Source organism: Myiozetetes cayanensis, unplaced genomic scaffold (genome assembly GCF_022539395.1).
Source record: "Myiozetetes cayanensis isolate MyiCay16 unplaced genomic scaffold, myiCay2020 scf5-8, whole genome shotgun sequence".
Lineage (NCBI taxonomy): Eukaryota > Metazoa > Chordata > Aves > Passeriformes > Tyrannidae > Myiozetetes > Myiozetetes cayanensis.
Window position 1 is genome coordinate 87,056,655 of NW_026087742.1, and position 18,433 is coordinate 87,075,087.

Consider the following 18,433-nt stretch of genomic DNA (forward strand, 5'->3'; position numbering starts at 1 on the left):
CGCATTACCTCAAACTGATCAGTTTACTGTGAGCAGAGATCTTCAGAGTCCTAGTTATCTTTCAAACTTTAGTTTAAAATAGATCACTTGAAAGAATTAAAAAAATACAAAAGGTTATAGCTGGTTGTGTCAGAACGTTTGAAGAGCAGCAAAACCCAAACAGGATTGCAACCACCTTCTCCACGAATATAATGCTTTGAAATTATAGGAAACTGTGTCCTTCACAAGCCACATACTTTGACATGAATGCACATGAGGAAGAGGAAGGCTCCTCTCCTAAGTGCCTATGGCACTTTTCATCTTTTGCAGATGAAAATCCAGTTGAGCAAAGCTTGTCAGCATGTGTGTAAGACTGCTTCATTTCAGCAAAGCATTTAAGAATGCATTTAAATTTAAACGTACTTAGCTGAATCGGTTTGATGAGTGGGGATTGATGGCTGAATTGAGGCATTAAACACTAATGATGGAGCTGGGAACACAAAATCATATGTAAATTGGGATGTGTCATGTTGGGACTAGAATAAACTGATTCAAACATTGCATGTTTAAGATCTCTTGAAAGATGTGAAGCCATTAGAAAGTCTTAGAACCTGGTGACTTGAGAAGGGGCACTATCACTGACAATCATGCAGTCCTCACCTCATCTCATCTCATCTCAAATCACTTGGTTTTAGAGTGTTTGGTGGGGAGACAGGGTGGAAATCTCTTCCACTTAGTAACTGAAACACTTCAATCTCTGTTAGTACAACATTAATTCTAGATGTTGCCCAGGACAGTGTCATCTATTGATCTCCTTTTAACCAGGATGAAGAATTAATTCTTTGACTTCTTTTGGTCCAACCACAAGTGGTAGCAGGGTCTATCTGAGCAGCTCTGTCCCTCTTGTCTGGAGAGACTCTGGTGTGAACACTTCCCATGGAGCCCTGCTTGTCACCCTTTGTGCTCCTGTACAGGCAGTGCCTCTAGGAGGGTGACCATGGAGCTGAGGACTGTGGTTCCCAATGTGAAACTGTGCTGATGACACCTGCTCTTTATATTTCCCCCCGCCTTTAGACCCGCTCAGGGCAGCCAAACAGTTTAGACAGTGACTCATGAAGATGGAGATATGGATAAAAGCCTATCTGTCCAGAAGAGGCTGAGGTAATGCTTGAAGAAGAAAGCAACTGCTTCATTTCTGCTTGGCAGAAGATGCTGTGTTTGCTCCTCCAAGTATAAGTAGTAGTATATTATGCTTCCCAGATACATTCTTTTTGTGGTTTGGTTTTGTTTTGTACATTTTGGATGCATACTTTCTGTTAATTTTCTGTTTAATGGGACAATCTATTATTAACAGCTGTGCTATAAACTCTGAAATAGTGATGCTGGTTTTACATGTTACAGTAATTTGAACAAAAACAAAATTTTTTTTTTTTTTGTACAATAAAAGCAGTGGTGCATCATACAGAGAAGCTGTACCTATCTCAGGGGCTAGTGGGTCAAACAGCAGCTCTGACATTAGCTCCTGTGCGTGATTTGCAGACCACATGCAAATGCCCCTGGACTGTATTTGTGCATCAGGAATGCTTACACAGTGGATCAGTTAGTTTTGAAGGAAGGAAAAGCACTAAGGGCAGCTTTGAAATACGCTCAAGGTAAAGTCCAGCTACAAAACTTTTGAAAAGAGAGAAAACATCTCCCTGCTCCACCAGCATAAATACAAACTTTACTGTGAAAAGAGATGCTTGCTTAGTGGGGCTTTTTTTAAATTAAAATGACAGGTAAAAATGTTTCACTTAAATAGCTACATTAACCATAATTTCCTTGAAAGTATTTGTTGAAAGATTCAGCATAAATTTGACATAATTAAATGACAATGCAGTTAACACTTAATCTCCTCTTAAAGTGACTTTTCTTGTAACAAATAGAAATCCTGTCTCTATAGTTCTTTGAAGATAAAGCGTGTGTTACATGGGTGATGTAGTTTTATTTATGTAGTTTTACTTTTTTTTTTATTTCCAACCTTTTGAATATCTTAGACCAAAGTGGCACGTGAAAGAAATATTTTCTGCATATAGTGTCAGGGGTGAGATGATTAAAACTGTATACAGTCCTGTATTCCTATTTTTCATTTAAAAATCTTGTTTTATCCTTCAGTCTAGAAAATGTAGCAGGAGACAGCATGATTTATGCCTTGCTTATAGTTACATAACTGATATTTTTATATAATATTTTATCTCAGATTACGAGTAAGTTCAAGAGAGAGAGAAAACACCCTAATAGACTTAATAAGCCTTACCATCTAGTCATGTTGTAGGAACAACGAAACTTGAAGTACCAGGACCCATCAGATCCACCAGGACCCATCAGATCCACCAGGATCCTGCTTTGAGCAGGGAGATGAACTAGACAACCGCCAAACATTCCTGACAACCCAATTTATTCTATGACTGCTGCATAGTCTCTTTCTTAATTGCATCTGAAGCATTTGTGACTTGTCTATGTTTGGCTTTTGTTCAAATAAGTAGAACTGCAGCAGTGTAAAGATATAGCCAAGATAAAATTTATGAAAAGAAATACTATCTTTCTCTTGGGCCAGTTGATGCAGCTAGACTACCTATAGATACCGTGGGCCCACACAGATTGTGTTGGATCTGAAGCTAACAGCAAACATGCACCTGATAGAGGTTGGGAATGACTGCTCTGGTAGAATGAAAGTGTGTTTCTTATTCCCAGTTTAGCAAGTTAGAATAGACTGGTATGGTTTATGATGACAAGATGCCTGCTATATCAATTGATGCTCCCTGTTTCCCTTGGAATAAGTTACAAAATCAACCTTTGTGAAACTCTGAATACAAAATTCCCCTTCGAGGCATTTGAGTGTTTATACTCTGACCCCATAGCTTTGCATTGACATGAAGGAGCTCTGGGGTGGTTGGATTATGGGTTTCTGGACTGATCAACATCCTTGATTTATGGTCCTGATTTGTGATCCTAATTTTGAACTACACTCCATCGTTTCTAACACTTACAAATACATTCCTTACTGCTAAGTGCTCCTCAGATGGCTTACAGAAATATTTCCACCATTGCATACATCTTATTTTGACTCTGTGCTATTTGTAAAATGGGACTGGCCCTCTGGTTGGTACTGTTGGGAGTTTTGCATGAGCAAGGCTGAGTGAATACATACCCTAAATATTTATTTGCATTCAAAAGAGAGCTTATATTTAACTCTGGCTGTAATCCTTTCATGTTTATTTTCTATGAATATGTGATCATGTGAGCTTTACTAGCATAATACTTGTCTGAGAATTTCTATGTGATTTACTCATGGGAAGCAAACATTTAATTCAAATGTTGGGTCAACAAAAGGCAGCTCAGAATTTTCTATTGACTTTGGTTTGATTTCTTATTAAAATTAAATGTTACGACCCTTGTGGATTAAAGAAAGCAAAATTATGCAATGTTACAGTCAGTGGCACAATAAACATTCACACTGTACTTGTTAATTTAAAAAACTGTATCAGTATAGGTCAAAAGATGTATGGGGCATAAATTAACTTTACTTGATTTATTGCAGAAGATACATTCCTGGTTGCAAATTTCAATCTGGATTACAAAATTCAGAAATGTGATGATCTGCAGACCTACAATTATTCACTGAAGTATTTCATTAACCATTTTATAATAAGCACATTTTAAATATGATCTGCAGACCTCCAAGTGATTCAAGGTAAGATTTGCCGAAGAAAATCCCGTAGTAAGAGCAGCACGTGTGAGTTAGAGACACAGGATGTGGTTGCTTAGTTACTAAGCAGGAGTCCACCTGGAGAGCACTGCACTTCAGAGTATGGAGATAGGTTTTGCCCTTTGTTTTTGACTGGAATTACTGATGATTGTTAACATCTAAAATGTGGAACTAGGAAACTTTATTGGACAGTGACTCCACTCTGGCAACCTCATTGCCACTGCAGCTAGTTGCAGTGTAACCATCCTTCCATCAGGGAAGATAGAGCCATGGGAAAAATTATAGACAAAATTTCATTTTAAGAGGCATTTTAAAGAATGTACCTTGGATATTTTTGTCTCAAATGCCATCCTACTGCACTCACATGGACAAATCACAGAGCTTTGTTATCCGTTTTAGTATTTTCAATATATTCTTGGATTATTTTTAATAACAGTAGTGTTCATAAACCCCTAAAAAATCATTAACTGATAGTAATTAAATTTATTTTTCCCTTGAATCTCATTCTTGACAGAAACAATGTTTAACAAGATTCTGTGAAGATTCTGCAATTTGCCAAAATTTGTTTTAAAAAGAAAATATACTTTCTACTGTTGCTTTTGAGTTCAAACAGGCTTAGTAACTTCCAGAAGATATGAAAATGGAAAGCTGTCAATAAAATTTCTCTGGAAGTGGAGATGGTTCTTGATAATTTCTCAGTCTACAGTATTCCTCATGCAAGTGACAGAGGTTCAGCTTGCTGCATGTTTCAAACTTGCAGTAATAGTTACTGTCTCCCCAAAATGCAGTCTTATTTTGAAAATGTAACTGAATCATTTTTGCCAAAAATGTAGAGATAAATAATTAAGAGCAAATGCATATCACTGATTTTTTTTCTGTTTAGCCAAAATGGGTTTTTACACAACTACAATTATGACCAAATAATTTCTCTAATCACTTGTTGTAATACACCTCTTTGTAAATATAGAAATGTTGTAAAATGCAATTCATGCAAAATAATTTGGTTCTGAATTTAAAACTACTTGAAACTTTTGGAACTGATTACAAGAATCTTTAAGAATTCAGTGCAAGACAAGTCATTCCTCTTCATCATCCTCATATTTGTCTGTTTAAGAAGTTTAAAATTCTAAATGGGGATTCCTAACCTGCTGTACAAAATAGACTTATTTTTTCCAAACATGCTGTATAAAAAAGAAAACCTAGTCAAAACTTAAAGATTTGCTCACTTTTAAGGTACAGAGTCCTGTAGTAACAGATATGTGTTACTACTTCAGTGCATTCAGATATGATAAAATAACATCTGTATTGCAATTCTGAAATGGTTCTGACAGATGACAAAAATCAGTTGAAGAGTCTCAGCTATACAACTTTCAAGATGAAATGGTACTTTATCTGCGTTCTTTGTGTTATGCAGTGAGTTTGGGCATCCATTAGAATTTCCAATTATTGAATAGCATTGCCTCAAAATTAAAATTCAGAAATTATGCTATATTTTTTAAATCCAAATGTTCAATTTTAGTGTATATTTTAAATTTTCAAATACTTATAATGTATTTTCCTGCTGTCTTGAAAATAATCAGGAATACAGAGGATTATTTCCCCTTTCAACTGTGCAACAATAATTTCCATAATTTGAAGCCTTAGGGGCCATAGGGAAGAATATTTTTAAATCAAATCTTTAATGGTTTTCATAATTGAAAGAGATGCTAACATATTGTTGGGAATGCACAAAATTCTTGTTTTGGAAGATATACAATTTTGACTAAGAGTGTATCTTGGAAAACATCATGATTTAATTTGCCATCACAGTCAAGTGATCTACATGAATGACTTAGATAATCTTATGACATACATTTTTATGCTTCTGCAGCTGTCATCTTGTCTTTTTCCAATTTTCATATTTCTTAGCTACAAAACAGATCTCAAACCCTCTGTTTGTAGAAGTTACCCTGGAATTATTTTATCACTCACACTATTTATATGCATTAGTGTATTGAAGGATGCAACTAGTTAAGAAACCTCTGCACAAATTGAAGTATTGTATTGAGCTATGCACAGTCATTTCTTTACAAATTCTAGAAAGTACAGAACATCTTTTTAGAGTCTGCATCTTAATGGCAAGTCACTGTCACAGTTATGGCCACAGTCTGTAGAAACGTAGCTTGACCAAGTAAAAATACATAAATAATACATAAAGCCCACCTTACTGTGGCATTACTTGCCTATGCAATACCAATTTTTCATGCCTAAAACTCAGATGCTGTCTTCCTTACAGTTAATATTTCCCCATGTGAAAATGCATGGGAAGGACCTCTGGCCATACTCTGACTCCCTACTGGCATGACAGCTGGAGATATGCGTCTGCATCCCCTTGTTTTCTTCCCCACTGTGTGGAGGCACAGAAGGCAGACGGGCCAGGATTGGGGCACTCCAGCAGCTGGACAATTAAGGGACCATGAAGTATCTTGCAGGTGTGCCTCAGCTGCTCCAGAGGAGTGAATATTCATAAGTCTTTCTTTCTCTGACCTTTGACTTACTCTTATGGGTTCTTTCATTTTAATTTTAATTAGAGGCTATGGGAAAGGGGCATATCCACTCCAGTTTTTCTGAAGTAATCTTCCAGTCCTGAAACCCTCAACCGCCTGTTGCCATCCAAATTACTTTTTCCCCACCTCTCTCCTATTTCATCTTGGGGCTTTCCTCCGCTGCCCTCTTTCATTAGGAGTTCCTAGCACACAACCAGCATAACACAACAAAACCATATCAAGATGAAACCTCCTTTCATGCAGGCTGCTGAATCCTGGATGGGAATTAACAAGAACTGACAGTTAGGGTTCTCCTGAGAAAATCCTGTAAACAGAGGGCTACCCTGATCGGTCAAAACACTGAAAAATTGCATTGAAACACACCTGACGCCATTGGCTGTAGTGTTATATCTTGTACACCATCACCTTAGCTGGGTTAAAAGGGTTCAAGCAATGGTTGGAGTATTGTCACATTTTAACAGTCAAAAAACAAAGCCACATCTGCAGTTCTTAGTTCAGATGAGCACAGTCTTAGAACTACATAAAAAGACAGGTTGTTTTTTTTTTTTAATGCTGTGATTAATTATTATTATTATAACTTTATTTTAGCCAAAATCTTCTTTGAAAATGAGATTTAATCAAGAGTTACTGTGCTTACTGTGTTACTCTGCACAAGTTTGATTGATTTCTTCTTGCTCATGCAAAAATTAAGGCAATAAGACATGACTCTTAAATTAAAGAGTGGATTATCACCTTCAGGGAGAAGTCAAAGGATTTAGGAAGAACCTCAAATAAGGAATGAACACATTAAAGACAAAGGGGTTAGCATTCACTGGCTACTCAGTTGAAATAGAGGAAGATCATTTGAGTGTGTGTACAACAAAGCCTTTTCAGTTTCCTGAAACCAAATTTATTAACTATTAGTCTATGCTAAAAACCCTTAGCCCTTTGATAAAAGGTTGGGAAATAAAATATGCATGTTAAATGTGAAGTAATTTTTCATTATTAGTAGTATTATTAAATGTGGTATTTTGCCCTGTTTGTTTTTGTTGGGTAGGTAGCTGCTCATGTTCTGCCAGTTAATCCTGTTCTTTTGTGTATTTTAATTATAAAGCACCTAATAATGTGGTGACTGCTTTTAATAAATTAAAAATACCTAGATAAATAGAGAGGCGATGTTGACTATTAGGCACAACATGCAGGTTTGGTTAAAAACAGTAAAGTCTGTTTGACCTCTCAAAGGAGCTTCTGCAGCTTAACAGATATATAAGACATTTGCTCTCAGCTCTAGCAGAAGCGCCTGAAGCATAAGGACCTGGGAAGTTCTGTTCACGGACAGAAATAATCACCTCTCACAACATCAGATTTTGTCTGTCCAGCCAGCATAAATACTGTTGGGAATTCTACATGTGACAGTGAACAGCATTTTGCAGACTTGTGAAATTTTTACCTTTTCAGCTCAGTGTGGTTTAACCACATGCTTTGTAGCTTGGAAAAGAACGAGCTACTTGTGCATTTCCCCAAAAGCAGTTGGTTCATATGCCTCTGAAACAGAGAGGATAAAATGTTGAGGCTGTGGCCAGTTTCAATGCTTACCTCATCAGTGGTGCACCAGTGACCCTGCAAAGCCAATGCAATGTAGCTTTTAGTCACAGGTGCTTACACTAACTTCTGATAGTCTGAAACAACTGGAACTTGCCCTGATTTTTTAAGCAGACCCTTATAATAGTCCTTATGTTAGAACACAGAGCTCAGTAACTCTTAGAGGCTGGGTTTAGCCAGCATTTCTGGGTGAGATCTCAGCAAAATTTGGATTGTTTCACGTACGAGCCCATATGGAAACTGAGATCTTTAGAAATGCTTGTCACCATTATCTAAGTGTGACTTTATCGTTCTACATCAGTGGAACCTTTCTGGGGATCTCACCATTGGCAAAAGTACTGAGATGAGGAGAAAAAAGGATCAGGAGAAAATGTACTACAGTAACCCCTTATTAGTGAATGAATGCACACTGATGCATACTTCAGCTATCTGCTTTGATATCCAAATACAATAGAGCTATAGACTAAGCTCAGAATTTGACCTTCAGTATCTTACTGCCAGGGCATTTATTCATCAACTGGTTTCTTTAGTCTTAGGCTGTTTTTGTGCTAAGTACTGAAGGAATCTGGTAACCCCTGCTGTGCCAGATGAGATTGTCCCTGTCGAGTGACAGTGGTGTAAAACTGGCAAACCTGAACCTGCCGTGTAATGATATCGCCTGCTAAACCTTCTTCATCAACAGAATCCAAGCTTTACTAAACTGCATTAGTGATGGGATGATGTTTATTTCTGTCTGTCAAGGCCTCCTTTTCAATGGAGATATAAAAAGGATCTTATAAAATCTATCCCCTCTTGGTCACAAAATATTTTATTATATTGTGAAGCACAAGTTGTACAGCTGAGAGCATAACAATTTGTGTACAGAACTACTCCAGAAAAAGCATTTCTGCTGCTCTTCTGCACATTCCTATCTGCCTTTTATATCACTTTAATATTATGAAATACATCCTTCTGCATAGTATTTATAATTCAAAGGGAATATTTCTTGATGGTCATTTTGCTTGCTCAAGCTTTTGTACTACTTGAAATGCAAAGATTTATGGGTTTTTTTGCTCTGTTTGTTCCTTACATACATACATATACATGTATATATCTATTTCAAATTGGCTGATTAAAGTAATCAGTATAGAGGAATCCCTATCTTAACAGTATCATCGGCTGTATTCATGGCTTCAGTCAACACTTTTGTTTTGAGATCAGAATACAAATACAAAATCAAGGAGCAGGAAGTATTTTTTTTTTCTTGCTTTCAAAAACTATGCTGACCTATGTTCCTTTGCTGAATACTGAAAGCCCATCCAGCTATAGAACATCATACCACAGCTTTGAGCAGGGGAATTAATTCAGCAAACACAAGGCCCTGGTTACTCTATAATCTATTCTCAGAACTGTCCCTTCCCCTTTAATAGTAGTGATAAAATGAGGATGTATTTTGGGAGTCTCCATAGGACTGGACCAGATACCCAGGGTTTTAAAAAGAGAAAAGAACACTTCCCTTTTAGATAACAATCTAAAACTCTTTTAACATCTCTTAATGGTTTCTCTGTCCTGTTCCAAACAATTTTCAGATTGCAAGTGGTTACCTTTTCTTGTGCCTTTTGGTCACAGTTGCATTGACATTATGCAGCAGCACATGTGAAAAAAAGCTTTGTCACTCCACCTTAACATTACAGGTATTTGAGCACAGCACCTGAAAGCCATGACTCAGCATCATGACAACCATACCATGAGTGATGCGTGTTTTCTCTCCCATCCCTTCCCCCAGCTGCAAGTCACATCTACAGTGCACTACTTTGTTTTGGTAGAAGTTTTGCTTTAAATGCACATACTGCTATTTATATACAGTAGAAAAAGTGAGGCTTAAAGCAGAGGTATTGCACTTGACGTGAAAGACACAGGCTTGTAATGTTCATAGTCTCTGAGGGAGTTCATCCCCCATAAGATGAGGTTTGCTATTATGAGATGTCCTCGTCCAAGTAAGGAGCAAAGCTGGTCATCACAGTCTTCACACAAAAACTTTAAATTGATTTGGGACCCACACCACTGCACTGGACACAATAGACTTGGGCTGGACACAACATTGTATGAAAACACCAAGAGGGTACTTGTCCTAGTCTGTTCTGGTAAGAAGGAAAGTTGAAGCCTTGTACTTGCTGGAATTTCCTAAGGGCTCATGACTTCTCTCTCATATCCATGGCATTGTTTTAGTCTAGACAAGAGTTGACAAAAGCTTGTATAATGGGGAACAGGTCATCACCTGTCAGAATAGGGAGGAAGTGTCCTGGAACTGTAAGGGGTGGGGTGTGGTAGGAAGCAAGAGCTTCTCATCTGTCAGCAGCCCCTGGAGCTCTGCAAGTAGCTGACCCAGTGTGCCAGTTGCGGTTTGGTAATTTCAAACAAAGTCCACAGGAAAGTCCCTGGAGCTCTTCCCTTCACACAATACTGTAACATCTTTCTATTATAGGACTCACTTGTAACTAACTCCATTTGGTCTTCTCAAGACTTGGGAATAAGCTGATGGCCATGATACTGTTGTAGAGAACTATAATAATTTTATGTAAATTACATACTGCTGACATACAAGTCCAGTTTGGTAGTGTCCACATATGGAGCTGGATAAAGCTGTAAAGTGCACTGGCTTTTGGGGGAATGCAAAAAGAAAAGTACGAAAAATTACAGAGGTGCAGTTTCACACCAATACACAGATGATGCATCTTGCAGGGAACAGCTTATACTATTTTGATGCAACCAGGACTCTTGTTACTTCCCTAAGTTAGAGTAACAGCATCTCATTGCTGATAGTATCAGCATAGACTCACAGAGGAGGGGAATGGTTGTCTGCTCAAAAGGTACTGATAAAAACCGATTTAACTACACCAGGGTGGCCATTCTATGACTTGTGAACAGCCTGACACTGTTCCCATGCTGGGCTATATCATATGACAGACTTCAAGGCTGTGCCAACATAAGGATGCTGAGTAATCTGCTTCTAGGCTGCAGGAGGAATGCTGCCAGCTGAGGCTCCCTAGGTTAGGCTGACTTAGAATCTAAACTGTTTCTATCCTATGTGTTGTCTTAAATCCAGGCTAGGACAAAGTTAGGACCCAATTTCTGTTAGATGAGCCTGTAGATTACTTCTGACTAACTTCTTTCATTTGTTTAGATATGAATATCTTGATGCTCTGCATTAGCTGGATAGAAAGGATGTACCCAGAGCTGACTACGCTAGTCTGTGCTTGAAGAACAAAGGCAATATTTCTTCTTCAGCACTGCATTGCCAGTCCTGGTTGTCAGTGATACCACTTCTCCTTCACCCATGGGAAGAAGAGACAGGGAGAAGGACCAAAGTTTTGCAAAACTACCAGGATTCACTACTTTGTCCAATGGGTCTGGTGGTATGCAAGGTTGGCTTGGCTAGAATCAATTTCCGTAGCTGCAGTACCACAAGGAACGTGGGAAGAGAAAAACTGGCCCTAAAAACCAGTCAAAAAAACCCACAAAGAAGCAAATCTGTAGGAGACACATAATGTCTGCTAAGGAGTGAAAGCAAACCTCAGCAGGCTTGTTGTGCCTGGGAGTCGTCCTTGAGGAAAAAAATGTATTCACACATATTATTGGACATTTTCAAGCTGGATTTGTCATGGCCCCCATAAAGTGGCTCTACTTGTCAAATAGGTCCCTCCCCTTCCCCACCCGTATGAAATACAATGGATAAGCAATCAAAACTCGTGTGGGATACAGAAAAATGCATTAGTTAAGTTGTGCTTTCTGAAGGAATCAAGTGACCTTGTGGTTACATCATGAGGGTGTAATCAAAGGAGTAAAGTGGTGGTACTAGCTACACAGCCATCTTCAAAGAGAGCTTTTTTGGCTGGGATTTCAACCTCAGTCTCAACTTATTTCTTCCTAAAAAGGATGACAGCTCTGCAGAATGCTGAGTGACTCCCGTGACCATTAAATGACATTATTTTTCCAGACAGTTATCATAAATAACATTTACTGTTAAAACACATGTCAAAAACTCTATTACATTTTCTGCTGTGTTTTGAAAGATATGCCTTTCTACAGATGATGATCAAATCTGGCTAAAAGACTCTGGAATGAAGCTTTTGTGATCAGACTGTTGTGCTGTAAATTGAATTAAAAAGAAGTACCTTCTTTGTCAAGGTGGTTTAAAGTTGCCACAATCAAAAGCCAAAACTTCCACATAATCTAAGATGACCAAGAGTATTTGTACAGTGTAATGCTTGTTGACAAAAAAACCCTTCAGAAAAGTTATATCACCAGAAAAAAATAATTCAAAAGTGATCACATAATATTTTCTTTTTATTCGAAATGTCAGGATCTCTCATAAATAAGGAGATATGTAACTTGCTGGATGAATAGACCGAGTCCTGCATGTTCTGAAAGTAGGCAGTAATTCAATAAAGATTTCTTTTAAGAAAAGCACAATATTTGGCTGACCCTGTGAAATTTGCCCCTCTGCTTAGGCCCTCACCTGCACCACCACACTTCAGCTTACAGCCCTCTCAGGGTGTGCCATCACACGTGCTTATTGTGATCAGTGCTGGCCAGTGAAATGATTCAATTTAGTCCTCAAAGTTAGCAAGTGAGCTGGTGCAGAGGAAAAGGTGCTAAACTCTAAGGAAGGGACGAGAACAAGCCCTATGCACATGTGTAACATCCTAGCCCAGTGCACAGCTGAGGCTAGAATTTTATGGAATTCCCCCTCCTGCTGTATTTATTAATTAGACGGTGACAGGAACTCTCCCGGCTGCTGACCCTTGGTCATCAACACTGCTCATTTGTTGATTGGTGCCTGGCCTGAGGGTTTGGCCTGCAGTGACTAATGCTATTCCAAGGAATTTGGCAGCTGGCACAATCAAAGACCTCTTCCCAGTAGATACCCTGTTTTAGAAGTTAAGAGGGTTGAATACAACAGGCAAGAGTTAACTCTGCAGAAGCCCTTCTTGTTATTCTTTTCATTCCTCACCAAGTTCAGCTCTATCTGCACCTTGTCCTTCCTAACCCCATCCCTACACAACTGGACTGTATACTTCTACTCTTCCCAGAATATCTGTCCCTGTTTCCACTGCCTGTGCATTTCCTTCTTGCCTTTCATTTTACCAGCAGGTCTTGACTCAGCCATGCTGGTCTTTTGCCTTCCTTTCCTGATTTCTTACATCAGGGGATCAAGAGCTCTTGTGCTCTTTGGAAAGCATCCTTAAAGATCTGCCAGCTCTGTTCTGCTCTCTGGTCCTCGAGGGCAGTTTCCCAGAGGGTCCTACTGACTAACTCCCTGAACAGCTGGAAGTTTGCTTTGGTAACATTCAGGGTCTCGATTTTATTCTTTGCCTGACACATGTCCCTCTGGACTGCAAACTCCACCAGTGCATAATCACTGCAGCCCGGGCTGCCTCCAGTCTTGACATCCTTGATTAGCTCTCTTGCTTTGATAACCATCAGATCCAGTATTGCATCCCCTCTGGTAGGGCTGTCTATTACCCATCTCGTGAAGTTATCCTCCATGCATTCGAGGAATCTCCTGGGTTGGCTGTGGGTCACTGTGCTACTTTTCCAGCAGATGTTGGCGTGGTTGAAGTCAGCAGGACAAGAGCCTGTGAGCACGATACCTCCTGTAGCTGGAGAAGGGAAGGTTCATCAGTAGGCTTCCCTTGGTCAGGTGACCTGTAGCAGACACCAACCATGAGGTTCCTTTTGTTGCCTTTGTCTCTGATTCTTACCCTCGGGCTTTCAACCTGCTCATGGATATTCTTCAGAGATAGCTCTTCACGTTCTATCCATCTCCTGATGTAGAGGGGAACCCCTCTGCCTCTCCTTCCTTTCCTGTCCTTTCTGAACAGCCTGTGGCCATCAATAGCCACACTTCAGTCATGGGACTCATCCCACCAAGTTTCAGTAATGGCAAGTAGGTCATAGCTTTCTAGCAGCATGGTGGCTTCCAGCTCTCCCTGTTTGTTGCCTATGCTGAGTGTGTTGGTGCAGAGACACTTCAGCTGGGCTGTTGGCCATGTCGCCTTCTTAGAGGAACACCCCTTAATTCCTCTGAGATATTTCCCTGTTGGTTTCTATTGCCACAGGAGCTCCTGGTTCATCTCGGTAAGACTTCAAGTGTGCTGCAGTGTAGTCAGCACCTTTCAGAGCTGGCTGAGGCCCTTGCTAGCACTCTGTCCCTCTAACCTTGGTGTGTCATCCCACAGCTTGTCACAGGCAAGCCTGATGTTATCCACTTTGCACTTCAAGTCTAGTTTAAAGCTCTGTCCAGGAGCCATGCTAGATGGCTGAATTTAACCTGCAGCCACTGAAGCCATTGAAATGGAAGCTGCAAAATAATCAGTTCTGGGGCTGGAAGAAGATTTTCTGGGCAATGTTTCTGACTCATTTTGCTGTAGTAGTACCATCTTTGTCAGTTAATATTGCTTTTAGCAATGAAACTGCTTTGCTTTGGGTAGAACACAGAACTTCTCTGCTTTCTTAGAAAAACAAAATTATGCTGATTTGTATTTTTTCCTTATGCAGGCTGCATTTGTTTGCACACAAGATGTGAATAATGAAGGAGTCTGTAACATTCAGCTGGTGAAATTCTATTGGAGTTTGCAAGAAACAAAACACACAAAAACAGCCCATCAAGTAAAAATGGCTGGTTGACGCAAAAGGCAACACAGATGGAGGTAATGGGGTTTCAAAAGAGGAATTAGAGAAGATCTGAACGGAAGCTCATAAATCTGCAGCAATTCAGCTTTGCCAAGAATTGCAGTGGGAAATCCTCATTATGGGAGATATTTCCATGCTGTACTCACCCATGAGAGCAGCTCTGCTAGGGCAACCACTGGGAAAGCATGATCTAGTGGTGACAGTGAGACCCAGCAATCAGCATTCCTAAGCCTTGTCAGCCTGCACTGCTGACTCACCAGGCAGCCTTGAGTGAGTCACTCATTGCCAGATGCTTCCATCTGACCTTGTCATGGTGCTGCAAACAAGGAAGCAAAACAGACTTACCTTTGGCAACTCTGGCAAACAAGTTTTATCATGTTGTATTTCAGCTTCCCCCTGCCACCAGATGAGTAGTGTGACTGAGAAAGAAGCTTTAGGCAAGGCCAGGCCCTTTTTTGGTCTGGGGGCTGTTGCCCTGGCATGGCAGAGACACAAGGAGTAGTTTGTAGGAGGACAAGAGAGGCTCTCGACTGTTGCAAAGGAAACACAATGTCTGGTCGACAGCTCTGTGTGCATAAGAAGTGGAGAACCTGGTTGGTGGAAAGCTTTTTGTATGTGGGCAGCAGAGAATCCAATGGCTCAGCAGATCCCATGGGAAAGACCAGTGAGAGAGGAGGATGCAGAGCCCCAGGAAGGGAGCCACATGAACATATGAAATAACCTCGTGCCACACCAGCTCAGCTGAAGGACTTAGAAGCTGGCCTTGAATCTTCTACCAAATGGAAAAAAGATCACTGCTTCTAACGGTGGGCTAATGAATCTTGGAGGGCTGCAAAATCTGGGTATTTTTCTGGTTTATTACAGCAGTTTCTCACCAGAAGTCACACCATGTTGCTAGTCTGGGAAGGGCCATCCTTGGTATGGCAATCTCTGTCTCGAGGCAATTGCTGTGACATGCTTTTTCTCTTCTGTGGGATCAGATGTGGGCAGCCTGATCTATGTTAGGAAAAGATCGTCAGGAGTGTCTGAAACAATTCACTTGGCATTAGGTTTTCCTGAGGGTTTCTCTCTGTAGTGCCTCTCCAGAGCACTTCTTGTACCACCATCTCCAACCACAAACACTGAGCTGGACTAACGTGACTCACAAAGCCTAAAAAAAGAGCCTGAACTTCAGATCCCCTCACCTCCCAGTGCTGGCACTGGAACAAACATCCCCCTTTCATTACAGGAGATAATGTTATCATTAATCACATTGCTGCATCCAGTATTTATACATAGAAAATTCAACCTGTATTCCAGGTTATTGAAAATCCCTCCTGCGTGCCAGCAGAGGATTGGTTTTTGGCTGCCCAGATTCTCACTAGCAGCTCTGAGAGCAGATTTTCAAGGAGGGGCAAATGAGAGGCTAGCCACCCTGTAGAGCTGTAATCTGGGGTTGGGAGTCAGCCCACATCTTGTACATATATGTGGCATATATAAGTGCCATTAAAGTCAGTCCAGGAGTTCTCACTGCAGTAGGCAGCTTAGACACAAACACAGGCACCAAACTGTGTCCTGAGTGCTCCCCACCACCTTCCGCTCCTTGCCCAGCTTCCCCTGGGCTCTGTGAGGGCTGTGAAATGCTGGAGGGTTTGGGGTGGGTCTCAGCTGCGCTGGGCTGAGGTGGGTAAACCAATGTGAGTAAGCCATAAATGGTCCCTATTTTCTGTTACTGTGACCCTTCAGTGACACCTGGAAGCTTCAGGGACTGATTCATAAGACCACATTTACAACAAGTTAGCTGCAGTAATGGAGCTGTAGGAAGAGGTCTCTAGAAATCTTCATAGGTATGGGCTTAACCCAGCTACATAGACGGGCAACGCAGAAAGCTGCCCTGAGCTGTTTGTACTAACCCATATAATAGGTTGTATTTTAGTAGGTAGTTCTCTATCAGTCTGTAGAGCCTCCTCAGCACCCAGGTAGGTGATGGACATCCCTCTGTGTGAGGTCTCAACCAGACACCACAAGGCACTCCACAGGGAGCAAGCCTTCATTCAGAGAGGGAGATACCTCCAAGCAGTAAGTGCCTCTCGTTTCTGGTCTGTGACTCTGTTGGAAAACCAGGCTAGTGAAACATGTTTGTCAGTTTTAATCCCTGGATAGCACAGTGAAGCCTTATGTCCTTTGTGCTGCATCCAGCTACAGCATTGCATTGCTAAACATATTAAGTGTTAGAGTTTTTATACTCTCTTGGTGGAAACAGATAAAAATAATACTTACGATGCAGCCGACCAATTTGAGCTAGTGAAACACTGAAAACACCCAGTTGTCTTTGAAAAGATACATTTCAAAGTGTTGCCCAAATACTTTGGAACAATATTCAAAACTATGTTTTCTTTGTGAAGTATTTTATTTGATGCTTGAAAGATATTTGATGTCTGCAAGCTATTGATTTTGACTCTCAGCTTATGTTGAGGACTAAGCAACATTCTTCATGGCTGCAGGACTGAAGTTTCTCTCCTGACAACTGGTGACTTGCACACAATAGTTTTTTAATCTTTTTTTGGCTTTTCTGCAGGTAATTTACATAAATTCACAAAGCGTTTGCAGAATGGCTTCTACCAATAGAAAAACCATTATGTTATCTCAGAAGCTGCAGCAAATGAAATTATATGTTTTGTTTGCAGTGCACCTAAATGCTGTATTTGCTCTTTCGAAAGAGCTATAAGCTAATTTTCTCTTTCTGAAACTATTAATGGGTATATTTTCTGTCACATCCAGAACCTGCATGACCAGCTGTCTTATTAAATTCCTTTGAGCAAATCATTGTTTCATACTGCAGGTGCAAATTCTTCTGGAGCCAGTGGAAGCAGCAAGTACATATCCAAGAGCTGCATTTTACCAGTTAATTGAATTGTCCAGACCATCAGATAACCAAAGGGGACAAGGGGAAAAATGGGAGCAATAAATTGCAGTACCATTAATGTGCTGGTATGCTGGGAGGATATAGAGGGAGATGTCTTTTTGGACATAAAACCACTTTTTAGTGATTAGCAAAGCTGGGGAAAGGGAGGATATTTGAGAGGGTGGGAACGAGATGTAGCAACTGAAGCCAGTGGGAGAGCATGACTGTACCCACTGTCAGAGTTTCAGTGCACCAAAGCCTGGGTGCCTCACCCCATAATGACACAGCTAAATGGAAAGATTTTGTTTCTTTTGTGTCTCCACCCAGTTAAAGATATGGCTAATGAAAGCTAGGTCACACCTGTCTACTGGCACCTTTTCCTCTCTCATTACGTGTGTTACCTTCCAGATAGATTTATCTTGGCATAGAGGTAGAGCGGGTTCTTTTTGTTTGTTTTCTGTTTTCCTTTTAATTTTAGAGGAAGTGTTTCATACCTGAAAGGTACAGATTACAGATGCTTTTACTTTCTCTAAACTTAACACTGATGGCAAAATGGGAGCTACTGAATCTTTTGTGTTTGATTCACTAGAGAATAAATATGTAAATAAAAAGTTGGGGCTGCACAGACTATAGCCCTCTGATAATAGCCCATTAAAAAACATGAAGTAAAGCCAGGGATATCTTAGGCAATTTCATGAAATGAAAAATATTTATGTGTCTGGTTTTAATATTTTCACGTATCTTTTTATCTTTTTGCATATTATAATTTGAAGGAATTTTAATTCACCTCAAAATACTTATTGATGCAATGGAAACACTTCACTGCCTAGTGTAGCTGGTTCTAGATCTGCATCTTTCATCAATACCTTCTCTGGGGAAATCCTCTTTATTTCTAACAGACAACCCAAATCAGGATAACAGAGTTTGACCTACAATGAATTAGGGATGCAGACATGGCTTAACTGAGAAAGCAGAGGTTTCTGTTAATTGTGGAATTATCTGTCCTGAAGCAAAACCCCT